The 14715-nt window shown below is 40.6% G+C and overlaps 1 protein-coding gene across 1 annotated transcript in view; it reads right to left on the bottom strand.

Annotated features, from left to right (window-relative positions):
• Nucleotides 1-3299, bottom strand: part of ARF1 (ARF GTPase 1) — a 29158-nt gene extending 25859 nt beyond the window's left edge. The window contains exon 1 of the mRNA XM_074197777.1: nucleotides 3198-3299. The gene's annotated coding sequence lies outside the window, so the exon portion shown is untranslated. The remainder of the gene's footprint in view (nucleotides 1-3197) is intronic.
• Nucleotides 3300-14715: the final 11416 nt, after the last annotated feature.

Here is a 14715-nt window from a genome sequence, read left to right as displayed (position 1 = left end):
TCTCTTTCACTGTCAGGCTGTAACTTCCCTCCAATTTTGCTAGTTGTGTCAAAATCCTAAGCCACTTAGACTCCTTTGTAAAAGTAAAACATTCTTTGTGATGATTTATCCTAGAAATAAAGTACACAAGCACACTATTATATTTCTGAATAAGTAAAATGCTACTGTTTTACAAAAAAAAATGGTAACAATTAGAACATATGGATTAATCTAGGATGGGCTAAAAATGTTGTCTTTCATATTTACAAATTCTGAGAAAATATTCTAAAATTCTACTATTGAGTAAGCACTTTTACTTGTTTGAATGGAAAAAATATTGTTTGATAAAATTTAAGTACCATCTTATCTTTAAAAGCAAAATACCAAAAGATCATTTTTCAGACACAGGTAAGCTTAAAAAAAATGTATAATTCTTAATTACCTAAGGTAATGGAGAAGTTTTAAAATAAAGAAATCTACAATGAACTTAAAAACAAAAATAGGAATTAAATACAAGTTCCCCTTCCAATAAAACTTTCAGAAAATTGAGATTTAATCCCTTTCATTATTTTTCTTTATTTCTACATATGTAATCACACAATATAAACTGGATTGTAGGCTCTAATTGGAAATTAATATGTGAGTACAGTAGCTCTGAAATTCACAATGAGATTCACACAATCCTTTAAAAAAATCAGAATAGCGTAAAAGTTTAGTAAAAATTCTGATTATAAGGGCTGGAAACTAAACCATTTAAGTATGAAAATTCTCATTCTGATCTAAGTACCCTTTTCCACATTGTATTTTGCAAAACACCATCTCTGCATTTAAAAGAAGAGGGGTTGTCAAAACTCCAATTCTGATAACAACTCTTTAATTTCACAGTAGTCACATTTTATGACCTCAATTTCTAAATTACTCTGGAATAGTAATAAAAGCAATGCCCTCACAAGGAGGCATGTCACCAAAATGCAGAATACAAAACAATTTCATTAAGAATAAAAAAGTCAAGTAGTTCAAAAGAGTAAAGGGAAAAAAACCGTTTGCCTGCAAAATGCATATAATTATCAAGTCTGTTTTAACAAATACAAAAGTATAGCTATAACATTAAGAGAGAAGTATATAACACAGCACATAATATAACTGCTTGATTTTTGTTTTTTTTTTTAAAGAAGGCCATCTATTTTTTTCCAAGTACTCTTCCTCCAAATCAAAATTGTTAGCCTCTAACAGAAGGGAGTAAAAGAATTAGGGTTTTAACTTTCCTTTGTTTCAAGTTACTCCTTATCTTAAGTATGAATTACCAGGTACTAGGGTGTGTGGAATGCCCTTGTCATATTGTGTAAGAGGTAAAGTGAATGGCTAGATCACATGATTAAAAATGCAGAACTGTTAGGGTGTAGAGCAATTGCTTTTTTTTGTCTGCTGACTATATATCTTAGTTCAGTTATTCCATATCTTTTTAGAGTTTTAACAGTTTTAGCTCCCCTCAAATGCTAAATAAAGTTTCTAAGAGTATGCCAAAACAAACATTTTTTAAAATAGAATCAAGGGGGAAATCAAATTCATTGAGATAATCAGAGATCTTAAGGCTCAGGGATTGTAACTGGTGAGCTGAGTGACTAGGTAGAAGAGTACTTTGTCCATATATTTCTTTTAAATCTTTAAAAAGCAAAGCGGATTCCTCAAGTACTGGAGATAACATACTGCAGTTACATGTAAGGATAAACAAACTAGGATAACATGATTAATTTTTAAACCATTAAATTCCTTTTAACTTTGGTCTCAGGTAAGGAAGGCTCGGTATTTCAAGATCTTTCAGTCTGTTACTAAAAACTGACAAATCCATGCTGTCATCATACCTAGTTTTGGCTTAGGCAAAGAATGATACCTAAGGCTGGGACGGGTCAGTTGGATGTGTAATAATGTCTCATACTTGATTAGAAACTGTTAGTATTTTACATAAATTAGTATTTTGCGAATCTGTTCAATCAGCTCAATGATTCCACTAGGAAACTTATACTAGTTGTATGACCTTGGGTGTGTCACTTAACTCCCTTCCCCATTCAATGTTCAGTTATAAAAGGAGCAGGCGGGGATACATCATCACAACAACCCTTTGATATCTCAAATTTTATGACGTCGAATTCTAAGAATTATTTCCAAACTTATTTCAACTATCACTCCTCCGTCTTCACAAATTCCCTTAAAATTCCAACTTATTCTCTACTTCTGGGAAATGGAGAGAATGCCACCTAGCTCAAGGTGTTGTTTGAATAAATTAGTTAATATTAAGTACTGTGCAATGAAGTTATTATGGGAGTTAAATTTTTACATGCTCTTCACCACTGGGGTTATGCAATAGGAAGTGCTCAGCAGAGTCACCTCCAGAGTGACTAAAACTGTTCCTTCGTGACTGTCTTTACATTCAAATGACAAGACTCAGTTACACAGGGACCCCTCCGGGTATTGACATTTGGGGGAAGTCTGTTACTAGGCTTCTCACAAAGGACAACAAGCCAGGCTGCCCACTCCTGGGGCTGCACTGGGACGGGCACCCCCATCTTGCGGTCAGGGGTTTGCTCTGTGGCGGTCTCAGTGGGGTTCTTCCACGGAGGAGGTGATGGCCCTTTCCTCAAGGTGTGGTGCGGGCGGGCCGGGGGCCAGGGCGAAGGTGGGCTCACAAGCCGGGCCTCAGTCGTGACCTTGGGCTAGCCCTGGGCCGCCCCCCGACTCACGGCGGGTGGGACCCCGCTCTCGGGAGGCGCCGCGGGGGCAGCCCAGCCCTCCTCCTCCTCCTCCTCCTCCTCCTCCCTGCACCGCAACGCGACTCCGAGGCCCCGGGGCGGGGGCCTGTGCTCAGGCTTTGCGGGGCGCGGAGAAGGCGCCCCGGCCCCGGCTCCCCGAGCTGCAGCCGCGCTAACAAAGGTGGGCCCCGGCCCGGCCTGCCGCCCCCTCCCGGCCCGCACCCCGGGCTCCGCGGAGGGACGCGGCTGGCCGCGGCCCGGTGGAGCGGCGCCGGGGGAGGCAGGCCCCGGGCCGCGGGCTCGCGGCCGCCCCCTCCCCGGGCCTGGCCTGGCTCCGGGCCGCGGCCTTCCTCGCCGCGGGCCGCCCCGGGGGCCCGCGCCCCCGCCCGGGCCCCGCGGGGCGCAAGGCCGCGGGGCGGGGGGCCTCGCCTCGCCTCCCCGGCCCCGGCCCCGGGCTCCCCGTGTCCTCACCCGTGAGCGGCGGCCGCTCCTTCCCTTCCTCGGCTTCTCCAGGCGTTGGTTTCGCTCCCACAGGATGGCGGCTCCCGATGGCAGCCACGTCCGTGCCAGGGAAGGCCGCCGCGGCGCTGGGAAGCGGCTGCGTCACCGCTGGCCCCGCCCACCGCCCGACTTCCCGCCCCGCCCCCTCCGCGACTTCCCGCCCCGCCCTGCTCTCTACCCCCGAGACTGCGGGCGAAGCGCTTTCGGTCCGCTCGGCCCCTTCCTACCTCGTCTTATGCGCAGGCTCACAGGCCGCTCGCCCCCCCCCCTCCACTTGTCTCATGCGCATGCGTGCGCACCTCTTTTTCTTCCTGCCCTGCCTAGGTCAGGCGGCTTCCTTAGCGCCATCCGTTCGGATCCGGGAGATCGCAAGCTGCGCATGCGGCCTAGACTCTTGCACTCGCTGCCCTACTTCCTGGGCGCCTCTGTATGGTTCCGGGCAGGTGGGGGTCGGCCTCGTTTTTCGCTACGTAAAGTGGTTCGTAAATCGAAGCTCTACCCGAAAAACCGCTCTAAGATCCCGCCTTCTTGGCCATTATTTCCCGGGGGAAATACTTTAAGAAAGCAATACTCCTCTTAAATTTATTTTTTTAAAGAGGAAACTCCCCCCCCACGCCCAAGTTGCTCTCAGGCTCAGGTCCTTCCTAAGGGTCTCAAGAGGCATCCCCCCCCCCCCCCCCCCCCCCGTCCCCTCAGGGTCGTGGCCATCGCCCCCACTTTGACGCATTCCTAAGGGATTGGATGGTTTCTCTCCTCTTCCTGGGCCTCCATTGGGAAGAGAAGGACTCTGTCTTAAAAGGAACCAGAGGCCTGGGATGGCAAAGGGGACTTTGTGGAGGCCCCAAGCTCATAAGCCCGAAGGGAACTTTGGACCCAGGCCGGCCTCCTTCTGAACTTGGCCAAATGAGATGATAGAGGCGCCTTTCTTGGCCCTGGGGGAGTTCGCAGTCTATTGATCCTCAACATCGTCCTTTTTTATATTATAATATATGTAACTGACTATAAACTAGAACCTAGATCAGGGGGAGGGAGAAAAATGTAAAACTCAAAACCTTGCCAAAAAATAAAAAAAAAGAATGGTAAAAACTACCGCTGCATGTAGTTGGATAAACAAAAAAAAATTTTTTTTAAATAAAAAATATAAAGGAGCAGCTAGGGGGCATAATGAATAGAGAAGCACCAGTCCTGAGTTCAAATTTGACCTCAGACACTTAATAATTGCCTAGCTGTGTGACATTGGGCAAATCACTTAACCCCATTGCCTTACCCAAAAAACCCTAAAAATAAAAAAAGTAACTGTGGATGTAAATGTATGTAAATGTAAATATATGTAACATCAATAATGTAAATGTGGATAAAAGATTATGATCTTCTAATATTGAATATCTGGAGAAGAATCAATTCACAATGTATTGTTCATTTAGAAATACAAGCTGAATATATAAGGCTAACGGGCCAGCGTTCTGGAATTAGCCCATACAGGTTAGCCCAAAGTCTTAGTGCACTTTGTTTTTTTAAGCTAAAACTTAAGAGTTAAGTTTTAGTTTTAAACTTAAGCTTAGGGGGCAGCTAGGTAGTGCAGTGGATAGAGCACTGGCCCTGGAGTCAGGAGGACCTGAGTTCAAATCCAACCTCAGACAATTAATTACCCAGCTGTGTGGCCTTGGGCAAGCCACTTAACCCCATTTGCCTTGCAAAAATCTAAAAAACAAAAAAAAACATCACTAAGATTTTTGGAGGGGCAGATATATGGTGAAATAGAGCACAGGGACTGGGGTCAGGAAGACCTAAATTCAAATCCAACTTCAGATATTTCACTGGTTTCCTCAGTTTCCTCATCTGTAAAATAAACTGGAGAAGGAAATGGCGCAATACTCTATTTGCCAAGAAAACCCCAAATGGGTCATGAAGAGTTGACCATGATTAAACAACAAAAAAGTCTTTTAGGATACTTTGTATACACACACACACACACACATATGCATATATATTTATATTTCAACCCCATCATTTTCAATCAATAAACATTTATTAAGAATTTACTATGTAAAAGGTACTATGCTAACAGGGAGGATGCAAGAAGAGGCTAAATACAGTTCCTACCCTCAAGGAGCTTACAGTGTAATGATCAAGAAAAAGACTTACCAGTGAAATGATTTGTTCATGGTCACATAGGTAACAAAGAACAGAGTTGGAATCCAAAATAGCAAGCCCTCATTCCTCTCTCTTTGTTCCCCATTAGGCTATTCTGGAACAGGTTTAGGCCAAATTATAAGGTTCCAGGTTAAAAAAAGAGGCAGGACTTTCTCAACATAATGCTTTAGGCCATCATTTTAAACAGTTATAAAACAGTATAATTTTAGAGGCAGAAGGGGACCAAGAAGTTATTCTGTCCAGTTCCCTCATTTTACAGATGAAGCTGAGGTTCAGAGAAAAAAAATTATTTACTTCAGATGATAGAGGTAATAAGTGGCAACTAGGTAGATAAATTGCCAGACCTGGAATCAGGAAGACCTGGATTTAAATCTGACCTCAGATGCTTACTAGCTGTGCGATTCTGAACATTTGAGTTAACCTCTATCTGCTTCAATTTTCTCAGATGTAAAATGGGGATAATAATAGAACCTACCTCACAGGATGAGATTATAATTGTAAATACCTAGCACATTGTTGTTGTTATGCAGTTATGTCTGACTCTTCATGACTGCATTTTGGGTTGTTTTAGTAAAGATTTTCCATTTCTTTCTCCAGTTCATTTTACAGTTGAGGAAACTGAGATAAACAGGAGAAGTAACTTGCCCGGCATCACACAGCTAGTAAATGTCTGAGATTAGATTTGAATTCAGGAAGATGAATGCTCCTGATTTCAGACCCAGAACTCCCTCTGCTGCACCACCAAGCTACTCTCCTGGGACATTGTAGGTGATTAGGAAATGCTTATTTCCTTCCCCCACCATTATGCCAGGATATGAAAGTTTGACAGTTTGTAGGAGTGAGTTGAGGCAGTAAAATAGACATTTCAAAAACACTCATTGTGTCCTGTCCCCATCCAGTATTGACTGATCTCCCTGTTTTGAATCTCTAATCTGACCTCCAAATTCCCCACTTCCATTTTAGACCTATAGGTTTTGGTTTATAAACTTTGATCTCGTCCCTGGTTATAGCATAGTATTACCAGGGGAACTCAAAGAGCTACTGAAATAAAAACCATTAACAAGGATTTTTAAGAATTGACTATGGTGGCAGAAATTATTTTGAACTTCAGAGTCACAAAATATTTTGTTCTTCATTTTTGAAGAAGACCATAACATCAGGGAGATGATGCTCAGACTAGCATGTGAATTGGATTTGAGTGAGGGGGGCTGTCTAAGTCACCAATCATTCTTCTCTAGAGTCATCTGGGTCTAGTGGCCAGATATGAATCAGGAGGACTGGAGATGACCCTGCATGCCAGGCAATCAGGTTAAGTGACTTGCCCAAGGTCACACAGCTTGTTAGAGTCAAGAGTCTGAGGTTAGATTAGAACTGCCATCCTCCTGACTTCAAGGCCAGTGCTCTATCCACTGCACCACCTACTCCTCAAAGAGTTTAGATTCTAGTTGGGGATACAATATGCAAATAACATATATTTAAGATATATTCCAAGTAGATTGAAGGTAATCTCAAAGAAGAGGGCACTAATAACTGGGGGAACTGAGAAAGGTCTTCTGCAGGAGATAGGATTTGAACTGAGTCTTAAAGCAAACCAGGAATAGTCAGTCCAAGGGCAAGGATACTGGGAGTGTAGTATTGTGAGAAACAGCAGGTAAATAGGCCCAGTGCTCTCTATTCATTGAACTACCTATAGGTGACATAGCCATGAAAGAGATGATAATAATGGAGCCCATAGGAGTTGAGCTCTTCAAGTGAATTGGTATGGAATGAAAAGAGAAGGGGGTTCCTGGCAGAGACAAAGTGTTGCTTATGTAAATTAAATTTAAGAGTGTGCTAAGGTCCATACCCCCAGCTGTTAAATATTTACCCGCACACCACAGGGGGCACATAATTACATTGCTTGACATCAATGAAGGACCAGCAAAGAGAGAAGGAGCATTTGTACTTATAGGAAGAGAACCAGGAGAGAAAAGTGTCATGAAAATCTTGAGTGGAGAGAGCATCCAGGAAGAAAAAATAATAGTGTTAAATACTTCAGATAGGTCAAGAATGAGGAAGGTTGAGAAAAGATCATTAGATTTGGCAAATAATAGGGGTAGCTAGGTAGAGTCAGAAGGATTTGAATTCAAATCCAACCTCAAACATTTGATACTTACTGGTTGTTTGACTTTGGGTAAGTCACTTAACTCATAACCTCAGAGAGAGAGAGAGAGAGAGAGAGAGACAGAGAGAGAGAGAGAGAGGAGAGAGAGCTCATTGAGAGTTTTTGTAAAGGACAGTTATATTTGAATGATGAAGTCAGATTTCAGAGAATTTAGAAAAGAGGAAATAGGACCTTGAAAGGAATTTGTCAGCCTTTTGACTCTATTGAAATGGAAGCTACTGTTGTTATCATTTATCAGATCCATGTTGGGGACAAAGATACTAACCTCATTCATTCACTTCCTCAAAAACCCAGAAGGTTTAAAAGGAGAAAGGTAACCTTTGGCTAGTCCAGTAGAAACCATAACCTCTGGTAAAAGGTTTGGGTTGCAGGAGAAGTAAGGCAGCAAGTGCCTTCTGGAGAGTCAGAGCCTTCTGGACAAATCACCTTGATAAATCTCATGATGTCATTCTTTTAGGATTTCCTTCGATTTCAGGAGGAAGTCCATCCACAGTTGCCTATCCTGTGGTATTCTTTTCTATAAGTTTATGCTGGAAGCCATCTTCAGCCCTTGTTTTTGTAAGTTTTGGGGGAGGCAATGAGGGATTCTGTGTCTTGCCCAGGGTCACATAGTTAGTATCAAGTGTCTGAGGCCAGAGTTGAACTCAGATCCTTCTTATTCTAGGACCAGTGCTCTAATCCACTGTGCCATCTAGCTGTCCCATGTATAGTACTTTAAAATTTATAGATAATAACACCCTTATGAGAAAACTACTTTAAGTATTTGTAGCTCCATTTCAATTCTTCTTTTTATTCTGAACTTGACTATGTTCTCTTCCCATCCCTCCTCCCATCCCAGAGTTTTTGCTCTTTTCTTTTATTCTCCCTCTCCTTCCCCTAATGTTGATATTTTTAAAAATTTGATCCTGATGCTTATGACTTCCCCCTTCTCACTCTTTCCTTCTCTCTCTCATATATTTCTATCTCATATACTCTTCTTATTGAATATACAAATACTCAACTGACCCTTTTGAGTTTAATATATCTGCATAACATGTTATGTGTGTATGAGTATATGTAGGAATATGTTCAAGTTAAAAGTGAAGCTTATGAGATGCTTGTTCCACCCACTCCCTTCTCACCCCTTCCTCCATCTCTTGCACCCCTATTATGTGAGATAGTGAATTCTCTCCTCTTCCTCTTTTCCTTGACACTATAGTGCCCTACCCCTCCTATTTCCTTCTTCTCCTAAAACCATAAAAATAGAACAAAATAGAAAAAACCCTTTCTTCCTTACCTCGTCTTATTTAGTTTTCTTTATTATCTTTGAAGATATTAAAGTATACTTGTTTCTTCTCTCCCTTAAATGTAAACAATTAATCCTCACATGGATTACCTTTCATATACCTCATGTATACCCATTCAAATGAGTATACTTTTCTGTTTCTTTTGTCTCTTTTTAAAAAGAACCTTAGTTTTAGCTTTTACATCAAGAAAATTTTATTAAAGGCCTGTTTTTTTTGTCTTGTAGAATATACTTTTTTTTTATAGTAAATCTTTTGGCATATCATATCCTAAGATCTCCTCTCCTTTATGATGGCAGCAATCAAATACTGGATTATCCTGAATATGGCTCCTTGAGCCTTGAATGCTTTCATTTTTGAATGCTTGAAGTATTTTTTCTTCTACTTCGAAGTGTTGGATTTTAGCCAAGATATTCCTGAGAGTTGTTATTGGGGGTTTCTTTGAGGAGAAAACTGGCAGAGTCTTTCTAATTTTATTTTATTCATTTGTCTCTAAATAGGACATTCAAGATTTTTCTTTTGGTCATAATTTTCAGGTTATCTAATCTTGTGTGATCTCTTTGAACTTTTGATCCTTTTCAGGTAAGTTGGTTTTGATAATATATACCTTACTTTTTCTTCCATTTTTTTTCAGTCTTTTGATTTTTTTAAACCATTACTTGTCTTGTCTCATGGAGTTGTTGCATTCTATCTGTCCCAATTTACTTGTCTTGTCTCATGGAGTTGTTGCATTCTATCTGTCCCAATTTGAATTTTAGAGAGTTCAGTTCTGGAGTAAAGTTTACCATTATCTCTTCTAACATATTAATTCTTCATGCCATTTTTTTCTTCCCTAATTATTTCATTTTGTATTTTTGTTTCAATTTGTTCCAGATTCTCTTGTGGCAGCTACCATTGTGGTACAGTGCTTAGAGCACTGGACCTGGAGTCAAGAAGACTCTTCTTCCTGAGTTCAAATGTTACTCAGGCATTTGCTAGTTGTAAGTTCCTGGGCAAGTCACTTAACCCTCTTTGCCTCAATTTTTTCATTATAAACTACATGGAGAGAGAACTGGCAAATTTACAAGAAAACTCTTGTAGCTTTTATTGCCAAGACTTTCTTGTCCCTGAGATTTCTACTTGGACTTGTGGAATTACTCTTTTCTCCTATATATTTATCTCTTGGGTGTCTTTCAACCCAAAATATTTCTTCGCTATGGTTTTTTTCCTTCTCTTTTTTTCATATCTCCAGCCTCAGTTTTTTGGATTAGGAGCTCACATGAGTGTCATATTCTGCTCCTATACTCTTGAATGGCATGTAGTAAACCCTACCTGATCCTGAGTTTGATGATGAAGACTAGATATCACATTCTGTATGTTCAGTATGACCTTGTCTCCTATAACTGTTTGACTCAGCTTCCTGGATGCTATGTCAGGCACCCACTGCTTTCAAGCTGTTTTGACATTTTCTCCTGCTGTTGATTGGGTCCTTAGGGTCACCCTCTGCTGAGTGCTGCCCTGTCCTGCCTCCTGCCCAAGGTAGTTCCTCATGGCTGCCCAATGTTGGGCACTGGTCTGACCCTACGAACTCCATTTTAAAGACAAATAGAAACTCAGAAACAGAAAATTATTTCCTGAATTATGTCAGAGTTGAGACTTGGATCCAAAATCCTCTAAAAATTAAGTATAGTAGACTCTTCCAGATTTACCTAATTTCATGCCAGCCCAACTCACCAGTCTATCACAACTTTTCAAAATCATTCTCCTCTTATCACCATCCCCTTCTTCCCACCACTTACCTCTGAACCAGAATCATCTCTTACCCAAATCCTACTCATTCTTCAGGGCTCAATTCATGTTCCCTCTTTAAAATTACAAAGCGTTTGTTATTTTTCCAGGTTAATAGGAAGCATTAAAAGGGGATTATGACATAGTAGATAGAGGATAAATCTCGGAGTCAGGAGGACCTATCATTTAGATTTAGCCTTTCCCTGAGCATCTAATATAATAAGTGATTAATATCTGATGATTTCTGTAGGTTGAATAGGGCTGGATAAGATACAGTCCCTGCCTTCTGGTTTTCATTGAGCTAACAGTCTAATAAGGAGATTCCTTTATGACAAATCACATATAATGCCTCAGCGAGTTGTAAATTAAATGTTAAGTGGGTAAATGGGCTTGTGTGCCCAGAATGCCATCCACTGGGGGAGATCAAGGAAAAAATCCTGGAGGAGGTGAGCTTTGGACTTGGATCTTAATGGCTATATAGGATTTTAAAGTATTAAAAATAGGGATAATGTAGATAGAAAGATGTCCCTAGGCTTTGGGGATAGTAGGGGGAAAATGAAAGTTATATACAGAGTTGTCGGAATAGTTTTGCTTCATTGGAAAATACAAAGAGGTATGGATTAGTTTGAATATTAATTAACTCCCCTGAAGTGGTTGCATGAATTGACACTATTAGAAATTATAACTATATAAAATATGTCAATTGTTTCTTGCCCAATTGAAAAATGCAGTCAGAATTTTTATGCTTCTACTACTTCCAAAGAATGTGTAGTATACTGGAGGGAAATTGTTGAGGAAATTGAATAATTCTGGTGGAACTAGACCTGTGAGTACTTAATGGTTCAGAACACTTAAACTTTCTCAGACTCTGTTTTGTCATGGGTAAAATGGGACAATAATAATAACAGTTGTCCTGAAGGGTTATGGTAAGGATCAAATGAGATAGCTCATAGAAAATACTTTGCAAGTTTTAAAGTTCTATGTAAATGTGAACTATTCATCTTCATCATCATCATCATCATCATTATCATCATTATGAAAAGTCTTGAATATTGAAAGATTTGAAGTTATCCTCATTAGACAGTCTCACCTCTATAACCTTGCTCACCCTGGAAGTCCTTCTCATTTAGAATGCCCTTCTCTCCCCTTCTTTGCAGTGCCTATATGTATTTTGAGCACCCTCATATAACCCTAGCTCTCAACTGGAAGCATAGTACAGGGAAGAATATATTAGTCTTGGATTCAGGAAAGGTGGAGGTTCAAATCCTGGCTCCCAGAGCTACTAGTTATTTATTCCCTGAATAATTGTTTCTTCATTTGTAAAACAGGGAGATGGGGTCCTTGTGAGGAAAGTTCTTTGAAAACCTCAAGGCATGATTTATGCAAGTGTAAGTTATGATTACTAGAGCTAGAAGAGGTCTTATCCTAGGATTTGGAATCGAGAGGGACCTTAGAGCTTATCCAGTTGGTTTTACAGGTGAGTTAATTGAAGACTGTAAAGTTAAATGGCTTGCCCGTGGCTATCAGTGACCTAGATCAAGGGGCTATGAAAGGGCTTTGAATTGAGGCAGAGAAGAGGGGAATCCCTTGCTCACACAGGGTGAGGCTAAGTTATTACCTTGATTTGATCATCTTTGATCTGTCTGAGATGATTTCTTGGGGAAAGTAGCCTGCCTGAGTCATTAGGCTGAGGTTAGGACTGTGACACTACTAGGCAGCTTTCTAAGAGAACATCACCGAGCCCAGGATGCTTTTTTGAATGGAAGCTACCACCAGCTGAGGCTGGGGACTTCCCCTCCAACCCCATCAGTAGCTGAGGGTCCCTCGGCTTCTTTGAACTCCTCCCCCCACACCCTTTCCTCTCTGTGGGCTGGAAAAATTTGTTTGTGACAACTGTTACTACAATTATGTGACTTCCCCCTCCCCAAGGGGCCCTCGATTGCCCTCTGACTATTAGAAAGAGTCCAGCACTGGCCCCTGTAGGGAGGAGCAGGTGTCTGGATAAGGGAACTGCTTAGAAATTCTTGCTAATTCTCTTGGGTGCCGCCTAGTAGGCAACACCTATTAAAGGAAGCAACCCCTGCTCTATGGGACAAGATACAAACAAAATAACTTGAGAAACATTCATGGGATCATAGGATTTAAAGCTGGAAGACACTTGGGAAATTGTCTAGTACAATCTCTTCATTTAAGAGATAACAAAACAGGCCTGAGGAAGGGAAATGATTTGCTTAAGGCTACATATTTAGCTCGTGAATACCCAAACCAGGAATTCAAACCCAGAATCTCAGAAATTATGAGGACCTTTAAGTTCATTTGATCCAGCACTTACCAGAAACATGTGCCTCTCTCCAACCAAATAAGGGGCAGCCCATTATCTCTTCAAACAGTCCATTTTACTTTGAGATCCATTTTACTTTTGATTAGTTAGTCACTGCATAAGACATAGCTACCTTGAGGCACCTGATAGCTGCTCACTTCACTAAGGCTTACTCTCCAGTCTGTTCAACCTCCATATCCTATTTTCATGTCTGTCCTCCCTGCTCTGCCTAATACTCCTAATGTTTTATCTTCAGATTAGAAAAAGGATTCTTGAGAATTGTGACCATCTGGATTTTCTTGTTTTTGCATTACCAACTTTTAGTGCCTGACACATATTTGGATCTAAATCTGTCTATCTATCCATTTATCCATCCATCCATCCCTCCATTCATTTATCAAACATCCATCCATCCTTTATCAACCATCATCCACCATGCATCTATCCATCCATCCATCCATTTGTCCCCCATCATTCATCCATCAGTCCATTCATTCATTCACCAACCATCTGTCCATCCATTTCATCCATTCATCTATCTATCTCTATATCTACCTACTCATCAACTCTAATTATGTAGTACCTATTATGTGCCAGGACTTTACAAATATTCTCTTGCTTGATTCTGACAATAGCCCTGGGACCTAGGTGTTATTATTATTATTATCCTCATTTTTACAATTAAAGAAACTGAGGCATACAGAAATTAAATGAGTTGGCCAAAGTTACACAGCTAGTAAGTATATGAGGCTAGTTTTGAACTCAGAACTTCCTGATTCCAGCTCCAGGACTCTATATACTTTGCCATATCTCCATTATCTTCTATCATTTATTAATCTATCTCTAATAGGAATTTTTTTTGCTTTATCAAGCAAAAATCCAAAACTTACAACTTCTATATTTTCCATCTTTATTTTATTCATGGCAGCCCTTTATATTTGAAAATAGCTATCAAATCCATCTAAGTTTTTTCTCTAGACTGAAAATTCCTGGTATCTTCAATTAAACCTTAAAGAACATGTTCTCCAGGGTTTCCCCTATTCAAGTTGTCCTCTGGTAAAGCTCCAAATGTCTCCTGTCCTATAATGGAACACTCAGAACAGAGCCCAATATCTGGCAGACACAGCCAGACCGGGAGAGAAGATACCTGTTCTATTACCTCTCAGGCTCTGAATCATCTCTTAATGGAGCCTATTCATTCATTGAAAACTAAATCAAATATCAAGATACCTTCCCTCTCATACATCACTTAGGAAAGAATTTTCTGCTTCAGATCACACAGTTTGTGTCTTTCTAATCTACTCATCAGGCAACACTGAGTTTGGAATCAGTCATCCTGTGTTCAAATTCCAGATCTGTGATCTACTGTGTTTATGTGTGTCTGTGTGTGTGTGTGTGTGTGTGACAGAGAATGAGAGAGAGAGAGACAGACAGACAGACAGACAGAGACAGAGAGAGACAGACAGAGAGATAGAGACAGAGACAGAGAGATCCTTGGCAAGTCATTCAGTTTCTCCAAGTATCATTTTCCTTGTCTATAAAATGTGGGATTGGATTCATATGATATACAAGATATTTTCTAGGTCTCTATCTTAAGTATTATTTTGTATTATAGTTAGTATTTATTTTATCCCCCTTATAAGACTTCACCCTCAAAGTGAATAGAGAACCACACTTTTTTATCTCCCCTGGGATATATAGTACATAAACCTTTAAGGTTTTCAGATGCCAGGTCTTTCTATTACATCATATTGATTCTCATAATTTTACTACAAGTCTCATAAACTATTATAGCTTAGA

The sequence above is a fragment of the Macrotis lagotis genome, chromosome 8 (genome assembly GCF_037893015.1).
Source record: "Macrotis lagotis isolate mMagLag1 chromosome 8, bilby.v1.9.chrom.fasta, whole genome shotgun sequence".
In the NCBI taxonomy this organism is placed as follows: Eukaryota; Metazoa; Chordata; class Mammalia; order Peramelemorphia; family Peramelidae; genus Macrotis; species Macrotis lagotis.
Note: the sequence above shows the minus strand (reverse complement) of the source record. Positions and strands in the feature narration are given on the sequence as shown.